Genomic DNA, 23,510 nt, shown 5'->3' with positions numbered 1-23,510 from the left:
ACGCGTGTGTAGCTATGCGTCATTCTCATCATCAGTACTGCTTGAAGAAGTGTAATGTTTTTACTCACGTAACTACAGGCAGACGTCGCAGTCTGGCGGCAGGCCTCGGTCAACGGACGTCAGTTGCTGTGTTCCTGCCAATGGCTGTGGCCTGTGAAAACCTCTCTCTAATGCCGTTTGCTGTCGAAAATCCGGCGATTTGCCGTGCGACATAATACCTAGCTTGTGAAACAGGAATAAAGATTATCCGAATTCGTCATAACGGCAATACCACTTGCTGACGATGCAGCAGTGATGCACCGAAATATCGAATTACGTCAATAAGAACAAGAATACCAGAGAGGCAGAGTAACAGAAAACGATTAACCTGCGCTTCCTCCTCCTTCCCCGCCCCCCATGTAGGTGTGACATAAATAAAAAAAAATCATATAGATTTTAATTGACAGGTTTGCGAGACATTAGGTTTCGGACGAAGCATTCTTGAGTTTGGTCAGTTGTCAGGTGAGGCAGTCCAAAGTTTTCTCAAGTGTTCCGATTACAGATTCTTTTGATTTAAAATCATTTGATAATTCCAATGACTGAATCCCTTTCTACCATGTCTGCGCGAGATTAAATCTGCAGTCTTTTGTATTCATTTAGGGCCAGACTTAAGCAACTACCTTGTGAATTATCGTCTCTAAGTCAACGTCTGTAAATGGTTCAAATGGCTCTAAGCACTATGGAACTTAGCATCTGAGGTCATCAGTCCCCTAGACTTAGAAGCACTTAAACCTAACATAAGGACATCACACACATCCATGCCCGAGGCAGGATTCGAACTTGCAACCGTAGCACCTGCGCGGTTCCGGACTGAAGCGCCTATAACCGCTTGGCCACAGCGGGCGGCCAACGTCTGTAAAGCCCGGATGTTTTTTTTTTTTTTTTTTTTTTTTTTGCAGTTACCATGAATTACAAATATTTAGTTGAACAACTTAGGTCAGCTCTTTAAGGTCTCATTTATAAATAAATTTCTCGACTCTTTCAGAAAATTCAGGTTCTTTTGGTTTGAGAAACCCAATATATTCTTTCCAGAGTCGTTTAGAAATTAAAAAAATTCTCCCCTGTTTGTGCGGAAAACATTTCTCGCCAGCGTTTCACTTAATTCTTGTAAGTTATTGGGCAACTTCAGAAGTTTGCGTAATCGAATGGCATTAATATTTTCTTTATTCTAACCGAATTTTGAGATGTGAGAGTCAGTATCACCATTAGTTAACTCGAGGCGTATAAGTTTGGAGGGGCGCTCACAGAAATTTTCTTCATACTTTTTTTCAGTATTGCTTTCTTTTCAACAGTTTTTTTGACTCTGGTGGCTTAATATGCCAGAGTCATCCTTTTCATCATTATGATGTAACTGCGAACCGACAATACAATTTAATTCTTTAAATTCCACAAAACGTATGTCCTCCTCGTGTACTTGTATCCATCCAGGCCATCGACGAGACACTTACGGAAACAGAATTTATAACCATCTATCACCAGCAGTTTCTTGCCCTTCTCACTTTTCGTTATATCAGCTTCCGTCACTCACGCGTGGCTCTGAGCACTATGGGACTCAACTGCTGTGGTCATCAGTCCCCTAGAACTTAGAACTACTTAAATCTAACTAACCTAAGGACATCACACACACCCATGCCCGAGGCAGGATTCGAACCTGCGACCGTAGCAGCAGCGCGGCTCCGGACTGGATCGCCTAGAACCGCACGGCCACTCTGACCGGCCACGCGCGGTTTACTCACTGCTTACAAGCCTGACCGACCTCTCTGAGCGGTGGTGGAATGGAGTAGTGAAGCGCCACCAGCCGAAAGTTAGCGGCATCAACACGGATGTTGTTGTTCAGCAAACTTCCCGAAAGTAGGAATCAGGTCGTTCACTATTTCGCTGCAGGGGGTCGCAAAATGGCGCAGCGGTTATTCAGTGGATACTATACAGTGAAAAAGGCAGAGTAGTAATCTCAGTTTGATAGTTCGATAGATGCCTTAACCAGTATTTGAATGGACAAGCATACGCCTAGTATTTAATCCCCCTCTGTCCGTATTAAGGATTAGGTACGGAGGGTACTTTGCTGCGCGGTGCCTAGCCCGTTGCCTGTGGCAGCTGGCGAGTCGCTGCCTTGCCTCGACCCTGACTTTTTAAGTAGCCGCTGGCGGCCTAGATGCGAGCGGATACACAGCCATTGCCGCCGGCTTGCAGATGTGCCTCAGCGTCAAAATGCCATGTTCTGTCATCCATCAGCTGCAAATAAAAAAAAAAAAAGGGCAAGGAGAAGGGAGCTGCAGCTTGTGTACCGGAGCCATCAATATTATTAGGTGCAAAGCAATAGGTAATTTGGAAACTTGTGGTAAGGTCTTATGGGACCAAACTGCTGAATTTATCGGTCCCTAAGCTTACACACTACTTAATCTAACTTAAACCAACTTGCGCTAAGGACAACACACACACCCATGCCCGAGGGAGGACTCGAACCTCCGACGGGGGAAGCCGCACGAACCGTGGCAAGGCGCCCTAAACCGTCCGGCCACCCAGCGAGGCCAAACCATAGGTCGGATGGGCTATAACGATGGTGGAAATCATTCTCTGTCTTATTGAATTAATCATTTCGGCCTTTACCCAGGAAATATAAAAGTAAACAAAAGGAACTATGACGTTTATTTCGGCCCTTTCTTCTTGAATAGCAATTCACAGCAGTAACGACGGCTCCATCTCGAAAATATCGACCAATTGGTCGTCCTGCACCGTAGGTTACTTTGATTTCTGGCATAGTTATAACGAATAGCTCCTTTTATTAATATTGCTCGCTCTCTTCCAGTTTCTCCACAGGTTTTGCATGGAAAGAATTTACCATAGGCTGATGAGCCAAAACATTATGGCCACCTCCTTAATAGTGTCTTGGTCCACCTTTGGAGCACAATAGAGTAGCTAAGCTAATGACCAAGTCGCCAATGGGACGCTGCACCTTAATCTTGTTTCTTTTCTTACTTAAAGCGTGCAGTGAGCACTGCTATGTATTTACGTTTCGTTAAGTGTACAGCTAAGCATTTCCCTGCATGAAGTTCTAGTTGCTAGGCTTATAGCCCAGACCGAGGGACTTAGTTCGATACAATTACAATTTGTATAGCGTTACATAAAATGTAAAAATACATCAGATGAAGTAGACAAAAGGGAATTATAGACATATAACTAATTACAGTGTCAGAAAGTGCAAAATAACAAAGCAGGAATGGTGAGAGGAATATGCAAGACCGTAGAAACATGCACGACTAGGGGGAAAAATACATACATTGCATAGAAAATTGAAAGAAACATTTGGAAAAACGGGAAGCCTCTGTATGAATATCGAAAGAGCAATTGGGAAACCAGTACTAAGCAAAGAACGGAAAGGTGAAGTGTGCAAGGAATATATAAAAGATCTTTGTAAGTGATAGTCATTGAGGAAAGAATATGGGAAGTGTGATACTGCGAGATGATCTATTACTGGAAGACAACAGTCGAAACAATGCCCCCGGAATGGAAGACATTTCCACAGATTTTTAAAATCGATAGTAGAACCAACCCAGAGAAAACTGTTCCATCTGGTACATAGCATATATGACACAGGCAAAATACCCTGAGAACTCAATAAAAATGTAATAATCCCAAAACCAAACCATTCATACTGGCAGGTGTGAGTTTACCGAACTATTAGTCCGATTAGTCATCGTTTCAGAATGCTAACTCTTACAGAAAAATAAAAAGATTGATAGAAGCCGCCCTCAAGGAACATTATTTTAGGTGGCGTAGAAATGTAGGAACACGTGAAACATTCTCAAGCTAGAGCTTATGTTAGATTGAAAAAAGGCAAACGTACATTTACATCACTTCTTGATCTGCAGAAAGCAAACACAAGGTGCAAAATTTGTCTTCTAAAGGTACAGAAAACACACTGTCGTTATAAGAGCTGAAGGATTTGAAACTGCAGCGGTCGTTGACACGAGTGAGACAGAGTTAAAGTTGAACAAGTAGTTAAGGAAACCAAAGAGACATTCGGAGAAGACATTTATTTCATCAACAAGAAATAAAAACTTTGAGGTTTACCGATGTCGTTGTAATTCTGTTAGAGATGCAAAATACCGGGGTGAACCAATAAAAGGAATGGGTAGTGTCATGAGCAACAAGTTACGGTAACAACAAAGGACTTGGAATATCATTTTAACAGAATATGTAATGTTTTGAAAAGACGTTTTAAGATGAACAACGACAACAACAACAACAACAACAAAGGTGAAATAAGGGCAATAGAAGTAAATCGGACAGTGCTGAGGAAATTATATAAGGAGAGTTTGCTATTTGGGCAGCAGAATAACTGACGGAGGCCAAAGTGGAGAAATATGAAATTCAGACTGGCAGTGTTAGAATCCAATGTAAATTTAATTTTTAGGAGCGATTTTCTGAAAGTATTTGTCTGGAGAATAGCATTGTATGACAGAGAATCATGGACGATAAAAATTTATACGAGACGAGAATAGAAGCGTTTGAAGTGTGGTGCTGTGAAAGAATGTTGAAGATTAGACGGGTAGATCGAGTAACAAATGAAGAGGCTCAGAATCAAAATGAGAAAAAAGAAATTTATGAATAAAATTGACGAAAAGAAGAGATCAGTTGCTAGGATATATCCTATGGCATAAAGAAATCGTCGATTTGGTAATGGGGGATGTTGTTTGGAGTAAAATTACAGCGAGAGACCTAGACTTGCCTACGGTAAGCTGGTTCAAGTGGATGAAGGTTGCAGTAGTTGTGCAGATAAGGAGGGGCTCGCACGGAATAGACGAGGGGCGACCAAAATTTCGGCTCACGGTCCGTACAAGGGCGCGAGTGCGAAAGCGCTCAGCCTCGCTTCACGTTCACCCCACCACCACGCCACACTATCTGTGCGCGAAGAGGGGAAAACTGCGAACGTGCCGCATTTAAATGGAAATACAGTCGCACTTGATACTACTTGGTTTCATATTTCGCATTTCTCACCAACATGGATCACAAACAAAACAGATTTTCAGTATTATTTAATTATTTTTGGCGCGCTAACAAGCATTATATAGTTTTTATCTGGTTCGAACTGTCGGCTTATAGACAGACACAAACGAATCTCACAGAGTTTCACGCTCGAGTTGCCATGCAATCGTGACTTATTTAGTTTCATAATCGAAAAAAGAAGTGGACTGCAGTACGGGGAGAATGAAGGCTCGATTATCTCTAATCTAACATATACCATATTTCTTTAATCACAGCCTCTCTCCTAGATCACGGATTTGAATCGGTCTTTTTACAAAAAGTAGTTTCATGAGATTTCACTTGTATGTGGTGTTCTTAGTTTTTAATTACACCTGGCTTCTTGTCAAACGCTAATATTCGTTGACAGTAAATCCTAACTTATTTAGTTTCATAATCAGAAAAAGGTTTTTCTTACAAATACGACGGAGGAAATATTGTGCTTTGGATCATCATTACTGAGATTTGGGAACTCTACTTCAGGAAAGCAATGTAGACGTCCTGGACAGTTAACGTAAAAAGATGTCATCAAAAGTGGAATTAATTGTGAGGCCAGTTAGTTACGTCTGCACATGCACAGCAGAGCTTTCAACTGAAATAGCAAAAAGTCTCGGAAACAGATGTGAGATTGACAATGTCTACAAAACTTTATAAAACTATCCTTGTAATCCTTTCAAGGCCAGAATGAATACAATTGAAAGAAAATCAGCCCTCGGTCACTGTTTTTAACAAATTAACCTGGTTTCGACGCTGCTAGGAGTGTCTTCCTCAGAATTTAAAACAAAGAATGGTCTATATTCCATAACATGGTCACAGAATTATGACTAAAAATGTATGATAGAGTATTAAGTACGGAATCATCGCGAAAGACTGGCAGTACTTATATGTCATTTATAAAATAATAAATATGCCAAAAGGGCATTAGTCACAAAGATATTGCCCTTTTGGCATATTTATTATTTTATAAATACTGCCAGTCTTTCACGACGATTCCGTACTTAATACTCTATCATACATTTTTAGTCATAATTCTGTGACCATGTTATAGAATATACACCATTCTTTGTTTTAAATTCTGAGGAAGACACTCCTAGCAGTGACGAAACCTGGTTAATTCGTTAAAAATAGTGACCGAGGGCTGATTTTCTTTCAATTGTAACTATTCATGGTCTCTGAACGTGCAGCCATGTACAAGATTTTGCCAGAATGAATTCTTAAAACCTCGCGTTTTCTTTAACGTCAGTGAGCTTAAGGAACTGGACTGTCTTTGTCAGAATGAGTCCATTCTACAAAGCGATTTTCTTACTGTGGGCAGTGTGCAGTCAAGTCGACGTACAATGCGAAGCCTACACTCCAATCTGGATGCCCTAATTTTCGTTCATGCACTCCTTTGTCCTTCGTCCGTAGCTCGTGGTCTCGCGGTCGCGTTCTCGCTTCCCGAGCACGGGATCTCGGGTTCGATTCCCGTCGGGGTCGGGGATTTTCACCTGCCTCGAGATGACTGGGTGTTTGAGTTGTCCTCATTATTCCATCATCATTCATGAAAGCGGTGAGACTGGACTGAGCAAAGGTTGCGAATTTGTAAGGGCGCTGATAACCGGCCAGTTAAGCGCCCCACGAACCAAACATCATCATCATCCTTTGTCCTTCATAAATTCAACGCTAGCGTGTTTTAAATGGTTCAAATGGCTCTGAGCACTATGGGACTTAACATCTGAGGTCATCAGTCCCCTAGAACTTAGAACTACTTAAACCTAACTAACCTAAGGACATCACACACATCCATGCCCAAGGCAGGATTCGAACCTGCGACCGTAGCGGCCACGCGGTTCCACACTGAAGCGCGTAGAACCGCACGGCCACAACGGCCGGCTAGCATGTTTTAAATCGATAAATTGTTCCAGGCATGCCCCTTGACGTAACCAACATTCTTGTCAGTAATATATGAAGTATCCATACTGCTCGTCGAGTTCCAATGAAAACTGTTGCAATTGAAAATGGAATAATGCGTACGACTTCGGAAATTGTACTATTCGTACCGCCAGTTCCTTTACGTGCTCCTGGTCTACAGATTTAGTACAAAGTGCTTTTTGATAGTACAGAACAATGAATCCAGTCTGTCGATCGTTGTAATTTAATTTTTTGCTCTTTCATTGTCAACTGTCTTTAAATTCTATCTTCATGTTATTGTAATGACGTTTCATAGCAAAAATGTAGAACCTGTCGCTTACGCGAAATGAAATTCTCATCCCCCTCTGCTGTGATTCCCATTGATTTTAAAGGATTGGAAAGATAGATCGCTTGACTTCCTCCTTTTGTGCAAATAGCCAATAGACCTGTGAACGTCCTCCAGCCCATGAACAAATAACGAAGCTTAAACAGTGCTGACTGTACGATTCTGCCGAACTCAGGCGGCTTTACCGGCGGAAGGACGCCGCACCACAATGCCAAATGAAACGTCACGCTGTCCTGTGTGTACTTTTGAGAAGGACCAAGCAAAGCTGAATGACAGGCCGGGCCTTGGACCGCCCGTGGTCCGCACAGGGTGCACGCGTGAAGTTTGGCATGCTGTCGCCGGCCCTTGAATAACGTTATCTAAACTAAACTCCTTCTGCGCAGGCCATGAAGGCCCAAAGGTACCGACTGGCCACCGTGTCATCCTCAGCCCACAGGCGTCACTGGATGCGAATATAGAGGGGCATGTGGTCAACACACTGCTCTCCCAGACGTATGTCAGTTTCTGAGACCGGAGCCGCTACTTCTCAATCAAGTAGCTCCTCAGTTTGCTTCACAAGGGCCGAGTGCACCCCGCATGCCAACAGCGCTCGGCAGACCGGATGGACACCCATCCAAGTGCTAGCCCAGTTTGACAGCGCTTTGGTGATCTGACGGGAACCGGTGCTACCACTGCGGCAAGGCCGTTGGCAATTACGTTATATGGGGTGGCCATAATTAAAGTGCAGCAACTCATGGAGGTCCAGTGTGGGCTGTAATTATAATATGGCAGCGAAACTTGATAGATGTACTAATGCGTTAATGTGGAACCAATTTACACTGGAAAAAAATAGTTCCAATTTTGGCCACCAGGTGCAAATTTGACGCTGTAGGCCTACTGTGGTTATAATATTGGACAAATACTGTGAAAGCTGAGGTTAATAATAAAATCAACATTACGCCTTCTTCACTTGCTTGACCTTTCGAGCCCAATCCCAGTTCGTAATCCGTTACATATAGAAACATTTCTATACGTCTTTCTTTCATTCACAGCGTCAGATTTTCAGCTGGTGGCCAAAATTGGAACTTTTACTAGCGTAAATCGATTCCACATTAACGCATTAGAATCCCTACCAAGTTTTGCTTCCACACGATAATTACAGCCCACACTGGACATCTGTGAGTAGCTACACTTTCATTGTAACCACCCAGTATCTAAAGCCTATTTTTTTAGTGTTCGTGACTGTCACGAACACATGTAACGAGTAGTGGTTTTGGTACTGAGTGTGACAAGAGAAAGAACGAAGGCTAGAACTGACTTTCGCCGTCTTTATAAGCGCGATAGAAGCTACGCTTACAGTAGCCCCCTTCTGGCTGACGGTCAACTCTGTCACTCTGCCCTCTCTCCATTCAGCACTACTGAGACGTTCAGGATGTAACGCAGGGCAGTGATGCACAACTTGGCGATCAGAAATTATACGTCATCACACTTGCCAACGACATCCTGTTTGTGCAAATTTCTAAACGACCTTCTCCACGGACGCCGATTATTTAGTAGCAGCACATGCGAAGTATCAGCTAGCGTGGAAGGCCGGTGCTGGATATTCGTGGTATCGACGGCTGGTCTAGAATCGTGTTTAATGAATCTGGAAGGTAGTGTAAACATGAATGCTCCATATCATAGATGCGGTGTTTTGTACGATGGAACCAAAAACAAGCTCAGACCGCAGAGCGCTGCAAGTGTATCCGAACTGCAGCAGAATCAGTTCTTCAGACTGCCGAATCAACTGTGATACTCTCTACACCCACAGGATAATTAAAAGTTACTGAAAAGTAGGGAGGAGTGATAGCCGAAATTATAGATGCTATTCGGCAAAGCAAATCGAAGAAACTTGTATGGAAACGTTCTTTCGAACAGGCATGTAAACTTTCTTTTTAAAAATCATTTATTTCCTAATTGGAAACAATCCAATGCTTTCAATCTGCACTAGGTATTGCATGAAAGGCATGATGAGCACTTTTTTCTTGGGAGTGGCTCCAAATACACATTTCAAAAACGAAACTGCAAATATCTGCCAGAACATCTGAGAAAATGCACCTGACAACTATTAGAAGAAACACCCTGTACATACATTTGCCCGTGTGTATGTTCGACACATATATCGAACACATCTCCTCTTCCTCCCCCTCTCTGTGTCCACCTCTTCGTCCTTTTGTCAGCCCATCTCATCCTCCCACCTCTCTCTATCGCGTCCTCCTCACTCTCTGTCTCTTCAGCTCCTTCATCCCTCTCCCTTTGTCCATTTCCTCCATCCCCTCTATCTGACCATATCTTCCTCTCCTTTCCTTTCACCATATTCTCCTCCATCTGCGCCACACCCTCTTTCCTTTTCACCTGTCCATGACCCTTCTACACCTTCCACTTTTCTCATGCATCTCCCCTCGTCCCTCCCTCTGTCCATACCCTCCTCCCTCACTCTGTCCATCCCTTCCTCTATCCATCTCAACCTCTTCCCAGCTATGTTCATCATCACCTGTAACCTCTGCAATACAGGTCAGTAAACAGGCCAATACTACTCCCACAAAGCACCCGTCATGGAGGGCAGGCTACATGTCGGCGCCCGGAAAACATTTCTTGCCCTGACGTGGGTCTACGAAGCTATAAACCCCGTAATGCTATAATCGCGAGGCCTAGTGTTGATGGTCCAAATTTTGTTGAAATCGATGAAGGGATTTGGGAGAAGATCCTAGACATTCACACATGCATTGTGCTCTCTCTATATAGCAGATATAGAACAAGATCAGACCTAGCACACTTCCCTGGGGCACTTCTGCCGGTACCGATGTATCTGATGATCAGTTGTGTCACTCATTGGGTTGTATTACTTTAAAGGTCATCGAGCCATTTACATATCTGATATTCTGTTTTGTTTTATATGTGATTTATAGAAATATTTGTTCCATGTAACGTAGCATTAATCTGATATTACACTCCTGGAAATTGAAATAAGAACACCGTGAATTCATTGTCCCAGGAAGGGGAAACTTTATTGACACATTCCTGGGGTCAGATACATCACATGATCACACTGACAGAACCACAGGCACATAGACACAGGCGACAGAGCATGCACAATGTCGGCACTAGTACAGTGTATATCCACCTTTCGCAGCAATGCAGGCTGCTATTCTCCCATGGAGACGATCGTAGAGATGCTGGATGTAGTCCTGTGGAACGGCTTGCCATGCCATTTCCACCTGGCGCCTCAGTTGGACCAGCGTTCGTGCTGGACGTGCAGACCGCGTGAGACGACGCTTCATCCAGTCCCGAACATGCTCAATGGGGGACAGATCCGGAGATCTTGCTGGCCAGGGTAGTTGACTTACACCTTCTAGAGCACGTTGGGTGGCACGGGATACATGCGGACGTGCATTGTCCTGTTGGAACAGCAAGTTCCCTTGCCGGTCTAGGAATGGTAGAACGATGGGTTCGATGACGGTTTTGATGTACCGTGCACTATTCAGTGTCCCCTCGACGATCACCAGTGGTGTACGGCCAGTGTAGGAGATCGCTCCCCACACCATGATGCCGGGTGTTGGCCCTGTGTGCCTCGGTCGTATGCAGTCCTGATTGTGGCGCTCACCTGCACGGCGCCAAACACGCATACGACCATCATTGGCACCAAGGCAGAAGCGACTCTCATCGCTGAAGACGACACGTCTCCATTCGTCCCTCCATTCACGCCTGTCGCGACACCACTGGAGGCGGGCTGCACGATGTTGGGGCGTGAGCGGAAGACGGCCTAACGGTGTGCGGGACCGTAGCCCAGCTTCATGGAGACGGTTGCGAATGGTCCTCGCCGATACCCCAGGAGCAACAGTGTCCCTAATTTGCTGGGAAGTGGCGGTGCGGTCCCCTACGGCACTGCGTAGGATCCTACGGTCTTGGCGTGCATCCGTGCGTCGCTGCGGTCCGGTCCCAGGTCGACGGGCACGTGCACCTTCCGCCGACCACTGGCGACAACATCGATGTACTGTGGAGACCTCACGCCCCACGTGTTGAGCAATTCGGCGGTACGTCCACCCGGCCTCCCGCATGCCCACTATACGCCCTCGCTCAAAGTCCGTCAACTGCACATACAGTTCACGTCCACGCTGTCGCGGCATGCTACCAGTGTTAAAGACTGCGATGGAGCTCCGTATGCCACGGCAAACTGGCTGACACTGACGGCGGCGGTGCACAAATGCTGCGCAGCTAGCGCCATTCGACGGCCAACACCGCGGTTCCTGGTGTGTCCGCTGTGCCGTGCGTGTGATCATTGCTTGTACAGCCCTCTCGCAGTGTCCGGAGCAAGTATGGTGGGTCTGACACACCGGTGTCAATGTGTTCTTTTTTCCATTTCCAGGAGTGTATTTAGATAGGCGTTTAAAACTTGACTCGGAATAACTGTGCTGGTTAGGTGCACATCATCTCTTAGGAGTGTCATCTTACTCTGAGGTAGTTGATGAAACACCATGGAGGCGTCGCTTTGAGTATGGGCTACGTAGAAGCGATGGCACTCCGTTGTGCGTCATTGTTATGTATTTCCCACTGCTGTTCGTTAGCTATCCTTTCTCTCTCTCCCTCTCTCTCTCTCTTTCAGAAGCTTCCACGTAAGCTGTGCCCTATCTACGAGCAGCAGGAATCTGTCTTTTTCAAATCAGGAGTAGACCTTTGCCTATTGCGATGCTATCGCTTTCTATGCCTACCACAAAACCGTATTTTATGGCTCTAAATTTTTAGAGGCTCTTCGGCACTGTCTTCCCTTTAAGGTATTTTCCATAATTTATTCTTTAATTTAGATTTCTTCCTTAGGATTAATCAGTTTTTATAATATATTGGAGTATTGATAACATGTTATCCTTACGTTAGCTTACTTTCTTTTAGCCGTTCCTCAGGCACGGCCGATGATTGTCAGCACTTTATCTAAATTGTTACCGAGTATCTGGTCGAATTTGTGGTTGGTATCAGGATGTCCCTGCACTTCGCTCATAACGGAAAAAACTACACAGATGTAAAGGTAATTTCATGAGTACTCCAAGAGAGCGTTACGGGGCTGAAGCTGTTTACAGTTTGTATTAATCATCTAGCGGGTAGCGTTAAATGGTCCACGAGGTTGTCCACAGACGATGCAGTTACCTATAAGAAGGCAGCAAATGCCAAAAGAGTGTAGCGAATTACAAGAACACGTGCAGAAAGGTGACTGGTGCTGTTAACCCTGAAGGTAAAGAAATGTAGCATCTTGCTCGTAAGGAGGCCGAGGAAACCACTACCGTTTCATTGCACTACTGGCGACTAATCACTCGGGACAGTAGCTGCCGTAAAGTACCTACGAGTAACCGTTCTGGGCGATTTAATATGGAATGACCAGAATAACAAATAGAGAAAAAAAAAAACAGATGCAGGCTGCAATAATCGGAAGAATCTTACGGAAATGTAATTCACCCACGAAAAAAGTGATTAACAAAGCACGTGTTCGATAGATTCTTAAATATTTGTCTGGGACCCTTACCAGGTTGAATTAATAGAGGAGACAGAAAATATGTGACGAAGAACGGCGAGTTCGTCACGGGATCGTTTAGCCGGCGTGGTGGTGTGTTGAAGATGCTCAACAAACTTCATTAACAGGCGCTATAAGGCAGGTGATGCACATTACAGCGAAGTTCGCTATAGAAATTCCCGTAAAGAGCCCTACATACGTCCCGCGAAATGTCGAAAAGAGTGAATCAGAGAAGTCAGAGCTAACACGGAGGTTTACCAGCAACCATTCATCCCACGCATCATTCGTGAAGGAACATGAAAGGGGAAAAGAATAGCGGCACCGGAAGTACCCTCCGCCACACATCCACATCGTAGTCTGTCTTGCAGAATGTAGATGCAAATATATAAGCTATGAAACTCGTAACTGATGGTACAGCCTTAACAATATGTATCAGGGGGCTGTCAAATAAAAACGAGGCAGATGGGGAACCGTAAACTGTTTATTATTTCAAAAACAGTTTGCCATAACTGTTAATACAGTTATACCCCTCTCTGACAAAACGGTCAGTGCTTTCATGGAAAAATGTTTGCGGGTGCCTACAGAACCAGTACTGTACGCGGGCGTGTACCGCCTCGTCCGAAGTAAATCGACGACCTCGAACGTCTTTCTTCAGGGTTGCAAAAACAGGGAAATCGTATGGGGAGAGACGGGAACTGTATGGAGCGCAGGTCCACATGTCGCCATGGTTGTTTCGACTTCACTGCAGAGATTTCGCTGGGAAGCCCTTATATATTCTCCATAAAGTCCTGACCGTTCCCCAATGCTCTCATTTTCATTTGCGGGTTCTACTATAAATAGTTTTCATGTTCACACACACACACACACACACACACACACCCTTATTCTTAAAGAATCCAGCTTCCTTATGTACAGCGTCACATTTGCGAAACTGTGTGTCCCCCAGTGATATAATTTTGCAAGGCACATTCAGTGATATAATTGTTCGCAACACATTTTCCAACAAACTTAGTGGTAAAGAATAAATAAATTAACGCGTCATCCCCGATGCTGAAGTTTTACTGCATGAACTACGCAAATTTAGTAAGCGATAAACAGGTCCTTTTATTAGTGTTTGGGAGTTGCCAGTGAGAAAGAGGTTAGGCAAGGTAAAGTTTGTTGGAAGTTGCTAAGTCCTCTCGTTTTCAAATTACAGATGAACGTATTTTGTATAATTTGCACGCCGTGACTTAACACTACCTCAAGACTTATGCACAGTTTCTAACTTTAATGCTTGACTTATCGTGTCAAACTTTTAACGTAAGATTATACCACTTAATGACAAATCACATCGGAATAAGTGTATCAAATATTAAAAAATCAAATTTTTGTTGCCCCTGGAAGACGTTAGATAGGCAACCTGCAACTGGGAATCTGCACCATTTTAGCCGTTAAGTGATTACGCTGTGTACATTATATTTAATTCCCTGGAACATTAAGGCATCGTCTCGAAAAAATATTATTCAATGAAATTTCATTAAAAACCTTCAGTGAGCACTGTCATGTCATCGTTAACCCTGTATTAATAAACTCTCATGACAATTACGATTGCTGTAGAGTATAAAACAGTACATTTTGTAATTAATTTGATATGCAGCATACCACTGGAGATCTGATAATCGCAATTAACTAATGCGTGACCTATAAATATGACTTCCTCTGAATAAGATGTGTAGTAGTAAACTTTGTGATCATTTTGTAGCAATGTAACATTTCATCTCCTTTTAGTTTTGTAGGGTTAAACCCTGCTAGCTAAAGAACCGGGATTATTTTCTCCTGTAATAAAGCTATATCATTGATTTCCTCTGTTTACTTCAATGACTCAATATTGATTACATTAATGGTGTCATCATTTCCAGTGTTAATCAACATTTGAAGTTAGTCGTAGGTTGCCGACTTCCATTTCAGTGACTCAGTCCAGTGTACCTAACGTTTTACCATCGCTTCTTTCTTCAGATTACCATCTTGCAGTGAGACCGTTGGCTACTGGGGCTTCCACAACGTTTGTTCCTTTACTTGAGCCCAGAGAGGGTTTTCTTCGGTTGTCTTCATTGTCCTGACTGATGTTGAACTAATGGACGATGTCTTTTTTCCTTCTGAAATATCGTGAGTTTAATCTTTGTCCTTCAACTTGATTTACCGTGATTTGTCTCTCGTTTTGTGCGCCTCAGTTTAGCTGCTGTACGAGCCATTCACTTATTTGTTGGATTATTTCAGTCTCTGCCTTCGTCTGCAGTTTTTACATTCTACAGCTCCCTGTAGTAGCATGGAAGTTATTCCCCGATATCTTCACATGTTCTATCATCCTGTCCATTCTTATTGTCAGTGTTATCCAGATATTCCTTCCCTCGCCGATTGTGTGAAGAACATCTTCATTCCTTATTTTATAAATCCACCTAATTTTCAACATTATTTTGCAGCACTACATCTTAAACACTTCGATTCTCTTTTGTTCCGGCTTTCGACATTTCATGATTCACTGCCATACAATTCTGTGCACAATTACGTTACAAAAATTACAATTCTGTGATATAAATGTAAATACTTCATGAGTGGTTTAAGTCATATCTACAGAACAGTAAGCAAAAAGTTTCTTCAAGTGGTTTAAATGATTCAAGGAAGTTTCCCATTTCATCTAGCTGGGGTGAAATTACATTAGGTGTTCCACAGGGTTCGATCATGGGTCCCCTTCTCTACTTGATGTATGTGATGGTGGTGGTGGTTAGTGTTTAACGTCCCGTCGACAACGAGGTCATTAGAGACGGAGCGCAAGCTCGGGTTAGGGAAGGATTGGGAAGGAAATCGGCCGTGCCCTTTCAAAGGAACCATCCCGGCATTTGCCTGAATCGATTTAGGGAAATCACGGAAAACCTAAATCAGGATGGCCGGAGACGGGATTGAACCGTCGTCCTCCCGAATGCGAGTCCAGTGTGCTAACCACTGCGCCACCTCGCTCGGTTTGATGTATGTGAATGACCTCCCTTCTTATCTGAAACAAGAAGCTAAACTGACACTGTTTGCTGATGATACAAGCATCATTATTAATCCAGGAAAAGAAACTCCAATAGAAAACGATACAAATAATGTCTTTGGAAAGTTATTGATTGGTTTTGTGCGAATGGGCTTGCTCTGGACTTCGAAAAAACACAGTACATCAAATTTTCTACTGCATTGAGTATAGTTTCTTCATTAATCAGTAGACAGGGTAGGGCATACTAAGTTTTTGAGTGTACATATGGAGGAGAGCCTTAATTGGAAAATTCGTATTATGGGTCTCCTAAAGCAAGCAGGTTCAGCAACTTTTGCAATCAGACTAATTGCCGGTTTTGAGGATATAGGAATTAGCAGCCTTGCCTCACAAGGTCCTCTGTATTCCGAGCATTTCGTTCTTGATCTCCAGTCTTACTGCTCCCTCCTGATTCTTGTGCATATTGTACACCCGACATTTCCTGTAGCTTGCTCCAATTTTTCTCAGAGTTTCGAAAACTTGCGCCAACTTACATTGTAGAAAGCGTTTTCTAGTTCGACAAATCCTGTCTTGATTTTTCTTCAGTCTTGCTTCCATAGTTAAGCACAACGTCAAAACGGCCCTTATCCTCCATAAAGCTAGATTCTCAGTTTTCTTTTCCATTCATCTTTATACGAGGATTATTCTTGTTAGCAACTTGAATGCATGTGCTGTTAAGCTGATTGTACGATAGTTCTTGCACTTTCCTGCCCCCGCAAATCAGATGGTGTGTTGCAAGTCCCATAGGGTCTTTACACCAACTTGATAGCCGTTTGGCACTTCCTGCAATGGTTTTAGAAATTCCGATCGAATTTTATCTTTCTCTTTTACCTTATTTGATCTCAAGACTTCCAACTCTAATATTTGATCCCTTATCTGTACTATATCGATTCTAATTTCTTCATCTGTCAAGACACAAGACAAGTCCTGCGCCTCATAGAGCCCTTCCTTGCACTCTTTTCACTTATCCGTTCTTAATGTTGCTTTTAATATCACCAAAATTTGTTTTGACTTCTCTGTATGCTGAGTCAGCCGTTCCGACGATAATTTCATTTTCGATTTCTTCACATTTTTCTTGCAGCCATTTCGCCGTGGCTACCCCGCACTTACTGTTTATTTCATCCCAAGATTATTTATATTGCTTTTTTTATGTCTTCCGCTGAATGTTTACATACTTCCTTGTCTCATCTATCAACTGAAGTATTTCTTCTGTTCCGCAATGTCTCTTCGCAGTTACTTTTCTTGTAGCGATGTTTTATCTGTCCAACACCAGTGATTGCTTATTTTAAAGACGTCCACCGCCCTTCGACTGAACCGCCTTCTGAGCTGTTCATGATCGCAATAGCTATGGCTTCAGACAACTTAAAGTGTATGTCTTGGATACTTCCGTGTCCCACTTCTTTACGTAATGGTTCTTCCGACGAGCCTCTTAAACTGCAGCCTACTCTTCATCTTTACTAAATTGTGATCTGAGTCTATATCTGCTCCTGAGTGTGCCTTACATTCCAGTACATGATTACCGTGATGTAATCCAACTGGAATCTTCCCATCTCTCCGTGCCTTTTGCAAGCATACCTCCTCCTCTTATGATTCTTTAAACGAGAATTCACTATTATTAGCTGACATTTATTGCAGAAATCAATTAGTCTTTCTCCTCTCTTATTCCTACTACTAAACCCGTATACTTCGTTTCCCTGCAACTGTATTCCAATTTCCCGTGACTATTAGATTTTGATCTCACTTTACATACTGAATTACACATTCAGTATCCTCACATACTGTTTCTTCTTCACATTCTGCTTGAGACGTCGGCGTTTATACCTAACTATTGTTGTCGATGTTGGATTCGTATTAACTCTGGTAAGAACTACACTATCACTGAACTGTTCGCAGTAATTACCTCTCTGTCCTATTTGCCTTTTCATAACGAATCCGATTCCCGATATACTCCAGTTTCTGCTGCTGTTGACATTACCCTTTATTCATCTAACCAGTGATCCTTTTCTTCTTTCCACTTCACTTCACTGACCTTTCCAATTCTTTTTCAGATTTTCTTGCTTCCCTAGCACGTTCAAACTTCTGAGATTCCATTCTCCGACTCGTAGAATGTTACCCATCCGTTGGTTATTCCATCTTTTTCTGATGTTCACCTCTAATATTACAGACCCCTCACGGAGATCCGAATGGGAAGCTAATACGGAATCTTTTCCACTGGAGAGGTCATCATAAGACTTTTTCAATTAGAGATACCATGTCATATAGAAACTCCTTATGTGTCTTTAATGCGGTGGTTTCCATTGCCTTCTGCATGCTCAAGACAACTGATTATTGCTGATTCTTCCGTCTTTAAGGGCACTTCTCACCCGAAAGGCAAGAAAGTGCCTTGAAACTCTGTTAGTTCCACCGCTCCCTTTGACAAGGTCGTTGGCAGAACGAGAGTGGCTTATTGTTCTGTTGCTGATATTTTTTGTTCAAAAATGAAACAGTAACTAGGTTCGTACCCGGGACGCAGGACATTTTGAACACTAGTCAAAGTCGCTACATTTTTTTAAATCTTATGTTGTTCGTTATGTTTGTTGTATTTGTTCGGGGTGGACGTCCCATGACACCCGTTCAGGTTCATCGTCGATCCATTCCCTCAGTTTTTTATTTATTTATTTTTATTGCAAAGGTCATCTGACCCTATACGCTGAGCTACCGTGCCGGACCCTAAGGCCAGAGGTTCGTTCAACTACTGGTTTCCACTTTATTGATGACACCTGGTATGGATTTCGTTAAAATTGTACAGTTTTCAGTGTTCTCTGTAGGTCAAGTAAGCGTACATTTCTGCTTTCAGTGTGTAAGACAGGCTCGCTTTTCGTTCCGGGATATTGTTCGCCGTGAGTGGCGGGAGTTGCACGGCACCGCCGGCCACGGCCGCATGCGTCAGCGGCATGTTAACAGTGCAGGCGGTGCACTCGACCGCCTCTTGGGCGTTGCCTGGGCCACGCACCGCCGCGCCGCGAGCACTCAGCACGCACATGATTAATGGAGTTGCAGATCGCACATGCCCTAGGCTGTCCGCCGTAGATAAATAGAGCACTGTAACCAGATACATTTATGAATGACGGAATAATAAATTAACTTGCCTACATGGTTCAAATGGCTCTGAGCGCTATGGGACTTAACATCTGAGGTCATCAGTCCCTTAGAACTTAGAACTACTTAAACCTAACTAACCTAAGGACGTCACACACATCCATGCCCGAGGCAGGATTCTAAACTGCGACCGTAGCAGTCGCGCCGTTCCAGACAGTAGCGCCTAGAACCACTCGGCCACCCCGGCCGGCTAACTTGCCTAACTCCACTGAGAATAGGCAAGGGGGATACAGTATCCCATTATTCGTCCAGATTCTCTTGAAACTTTACTTGCATGATCACAAAGGATTTCAAAGGGGAGTCAGAATATCTTACGGTGCGCAACCCTAGGCGAGATTATTTTATCTGAAGCTCACTTGTACTTCCGTTAGCATGCGTAAATTTCATAGTGCCTTCTCTCTCTTCAGTTACATGACTGCAAATTCGTAAATATTTACGTTTCACAGTAGCGAAATGCGAAAGGTGCACACCAGTATCTTCGTCTTTAAATTTCTAAACTTTTCAACTACGAGGCGTGTTTTTTAAGTAAGTACCGTTTTGAAATTAAAAAAAAGTCGTGCTAAGATACCTCAATAATTTTATTTTTACATGAAAGCCTGTACCTTAATCTACGCACTGACGCCATTACAGTCTGATTCTTCCTTGTTTACGGTGTGTACTGAGTGTTTAAGATGCCTCCGATAATCTTGAGTCCAGCCGACTGTGAAGTACGGGCTTTTATAAGATTTCTAAGTTCTAAGGGCCTAAAAGCGATCGATATTCATCGTGAGATCTGTGCAGTTTACGGAGAAAACATTGAGTGATCGAATGGTAAGAAAGTGGGTGAGAACGTTTAAAGACTGCCGCACAAATGCGCATGATGAACAACAGAGTGGGTGTCCTTCGGTCGTTAATGAGAGTTTGGTGCAGGAAGTGGACAATAAGGTGAGAGAAAACAGACGCGCCGGCCGGGGTGGCCGAGCGGTTCTAGGCGCTACTGTCTGGAACCGCGCGACCGCTACGGTCGCAGGTTCGAATCCTGCCTCGGGCATGGATGTGTGTGATGTCCTTAGGTTAGTTAGGTTTAAGTAGTTCTAAGTTCTAGGGGACTGATGACCTCAGAAGTTAAGTCACATAGTGCTCAGAGCCATTTGAACCATTTCAACAAATATAAATGTTTCCCTTTACAGCCGATCTTAGGTCCGCCATATTTAACACTGGTACGTCTCCTGGGCTACAAACGGATTCTACTGGATTTCCCTATCACACAGGTTCTCGTCTGTGTCACTCGCACACTACAGCGCTTAGGCCACAATAGACAATAGACAGCAGTGCTTTAGCCAAACACTGACGACTTTGGGTTTCTTCCTGCAGTGCAGAGCACAGTGGGCCACTCTGCACGCGATGAGGCTTCAAGCCAGACTGTTGACAACACGTGACTCGTCGCCACAACTCTACTTCCGCCATTACCTCCTGCCGTGGTAGAGCACTTACCCGAAAAAAGCAAAGGTACAAGGCACGAGTCACTGTCCAACACACTGTTTTAAACAACCAGGAAGTTTGAAATCAGCGTAGACTCTGCTCCACAGTGAAAATTCTCTCCGGGTCTTACGTTTGTTTGATTGGTGAAAGAGTAACAGTAACAGAAATGTTCAAAGATCTTGTAATAGCTCTAAGAAAGACCAGAAATTCCGCGAGTACCTGTTAATAAACAGTAATAGTTTCCAGAATGAGATTTTCACTCTGCAGTGGAGTGTGCACTGATATGAAACTTCCTGGCAGATTAAAACTGTGTGCCGGACTGAGACTCGAACTCGGGACCTTTACCATTACGGGCAAGTGTTCTACCAACTGAGCTACCCAAGCACGACTCACGCCCCGTCCTCACAGCTTTACTTCCGCCAGTACCTCGCCTCCTCCTTTCAAACCTTACAGAAGCCGTGAGGACGGGGCGCGAGTCGTGCTTGGGTAGCTCAGTTGGTAGAGCACTTGCCCGCGAAAGGCAAAGGTCCCGAGTTCGAGCCTCGGTCCAGCAGGCAGTTTTAATCTGCCAGGAAGTCTCAAACAGTCATAGTGTTAGTAGTTGTTGTAGTAGTAGTAGGACTAGTAGTGATGATGATGAAATGGTTCAAATGGCTCTGAGCACTATGGGATTTAACATCTGTGGTCATCAGTCCCCTAGAACTTAGAACTACTTAAACCTAACTAACCTAAGGACATCACACACATCCATGCCCGAGGCAAGATTCGAACCTGCAACCGTAGCGGTTGCAAACTGAAGCGCCTAGAACCGCACGACCACACCGGCCGGCGATGATGACGATTATATTCAGACGTGGATAACGTTTACCTGCATATTTGACATATCATGGTATGATGATGATGAAGTTCCATACTCCTTGAAAGAACGTAGGCGAACGATGTGGGAGACCCGCACCGTCGTACTAGGCAAGGTCCTAATGGAGGTGGTTTGCCATTGCCTTCCTCCGACCATAATGGGGATCAATGATGATGAAGACGACACAACAACACCCAGTCATCTCGAGGCAGGTGAAAATCCATGACCCGGCGGCAATCGAACTCGGGACCCCGTGCTCGGGAAGCGAGAACGCTACCGCGAGACCACGAGCTGCGGACTATCACGGTATTACAGCTTAAGAAAAAAAATCATGTATACTGGCGTTACGGACGTACAGGCCTAGTTTGACGAGCATGAGACAGGTAGCTAGCCATGTCCTTACAGTAGGAATCGCGCCGTCTCACGAAAGACGCCCGGGAGGGGTCCGCTGTTCGCGCGGCACGCTCACCGGCTGCCGCCAACGCATCCGCCCGCCGCCGCCGCGCCCGACTCTCGGACTCTGATACGCCGGTAGTCAGTTGAGCACAAGCGTTCCGTGAGTTAAGCATAAAGAACGTTGCCATCTGATTAATTTAAGCTTACCTTTATTTACGGTAAGTGTCCAAAATGATGCCCCTCTGTGGTAAGAGCAGCCTAACACCTCCTGAACTTATTACCTAACACTCGACTAATTTCGGCTGCCGAAATCTGGGAAAAGAGGAGCCGAACCCTGTCTTCCAACTCTTCGATCGTGTGGGGATTAGTTGCATACACCTTGTCTTTTAACGTTCCCCAAAGATAGGAATCACTCGGATTTAGATCTGGAGAACGAGGAGGCCAGTCAACCATCCTGTCATTAAAAACACTTTGTATTGCAGCATACTGTTGCGAGCTAACATCCCAAAGTTGTTCGGGCTCACATGCGGTTTCTCTTCGTCGGAATGTCGTGGCTCAAACTCGTCTAGGGGTTGAACAGTACGTGTCGCATTACACGCCCTAAATTAGACACTTGTGACCCTTTGGTTAAATTGTCTGGCTGATGGCAAGTTTGCGAACTACAAAGTTAACTTAACATATAATAACAGTAATAATAATATCGGGAACTAAATTATCGACCCATAAATGATGCAGGCCACACAGTTGCCATTTGGATGGAATAATGTTTATTCAGAAAGCAAACTAATAGCGAAAGTGGTCGTATTTAGAGTTACTGTTACACTCGAGCATATATCCATTTGACACAGTTCGATCATTCACAATCTCATCGCGAAACACAAGTTATCTACGCGAAAAGCGCGCGCAGAATATAGCTCAACTGACTTGGGCAGTTCCCTTTTCTGAAGCCGTCCATCTGATTGGCTACAGCCTATTCTGCATTATTTTATATTTTAACATATTTAAATAATCAAAGCTTGACCACTTACACATCCTAAATAAAGTAACGATAATGTCCATTACATAATAAACGTTAAATACTCTTATATAAAACCATTACAATTTCCTTCTTAACTTTGAATGTCACGACCAGTAGCCTTGCCCCAATATGCTTTCTGATAAATAAATAAAGGATAAAAGTAACTATTATGCACTAAACTTTACAACAAATATTCTATTACCTAATGATTCAATAAGGTGTTTTGCCGCCATTGTTCAATGTGTTTTGTGTGGAGGTTCAAATGATTCAAATGGCTATAGGCATTATGGGTCTTAACATCTGAGGTCATCGGTCCCCTAGACTTAGAACTATTCAAACCTAACTAACCTAAGGGCATCACACACATCCATGCCCGAGGCAGGATTCGAACCTGCGACCGTAGCAGCTGCGCGGTTCCATACTGAAGTGCCTAGAACCGCTCGGTCACAGCGGCTGGCTTGTGTGGAGGAAATGATGATGTGATGCTTAACTGAAAATAATGATAATTTAAATTTACTATATCTTTTAAACAAATAAAGTTACAGAGTTGATATTTACAACATTTGTCCTTTTAATGATGCGCTTCTATATGAAATGTCGATCGTTAAGATCGACCGAAGCGTTCAGATTTTAGCATTCAGGTCTTTGTTACAAAACTTGTTCATTTCACTTTGACAGTAAGTCCTAAACTATTATAGATATGATCAATATTCACGTTTTATTGGGATCACCATGAAAATTTATGAAGGATGGCAGATTAAAATTACTGTGGCTTCATTC

General features: G+C 43.7%; 1 protein-coding gene and 1 non-coding gene across 2 annotated transcripts in view; both read left to right on the top strand.

Annotated features, from left to right (window-relative positions):
* Positions 1–23,510, top strand: part of LOC124595221 (large neutral amino acids transporter small subunit 1) — a 360,642-nt gene that overhangs the window by 84,276 nt on the left and 252,856 nt on the right. The gene's annotated exons all lie outside the window — the stretch shown is intronic.
* Trnas-cga lies at positions 20,940–21,014 on the top strand. The gene has a single exon. It is a non-coding gene; the product is annotated as a tRNA-Ser (tRNA).

The sequence above is a fragment of the Schistocerca americana genome, chromosome 2 (assembly GCF_021461395.2).
Source record: "Schistocerca americana isolate TAMUIC-IGC-003095 chromosome 2, iqSchAmer2.1, whole genome shotgun sequence".
NCBI classification, from domain to species: Eukaryota; Metazoa; Arthropoda; class Insecta; order Orthoptera; family Acrididae; genus Schistocerca; species Schistocerca americana.
This window is presented reverse-complemented; position numbering and strand designations above follow the sequence as displayed.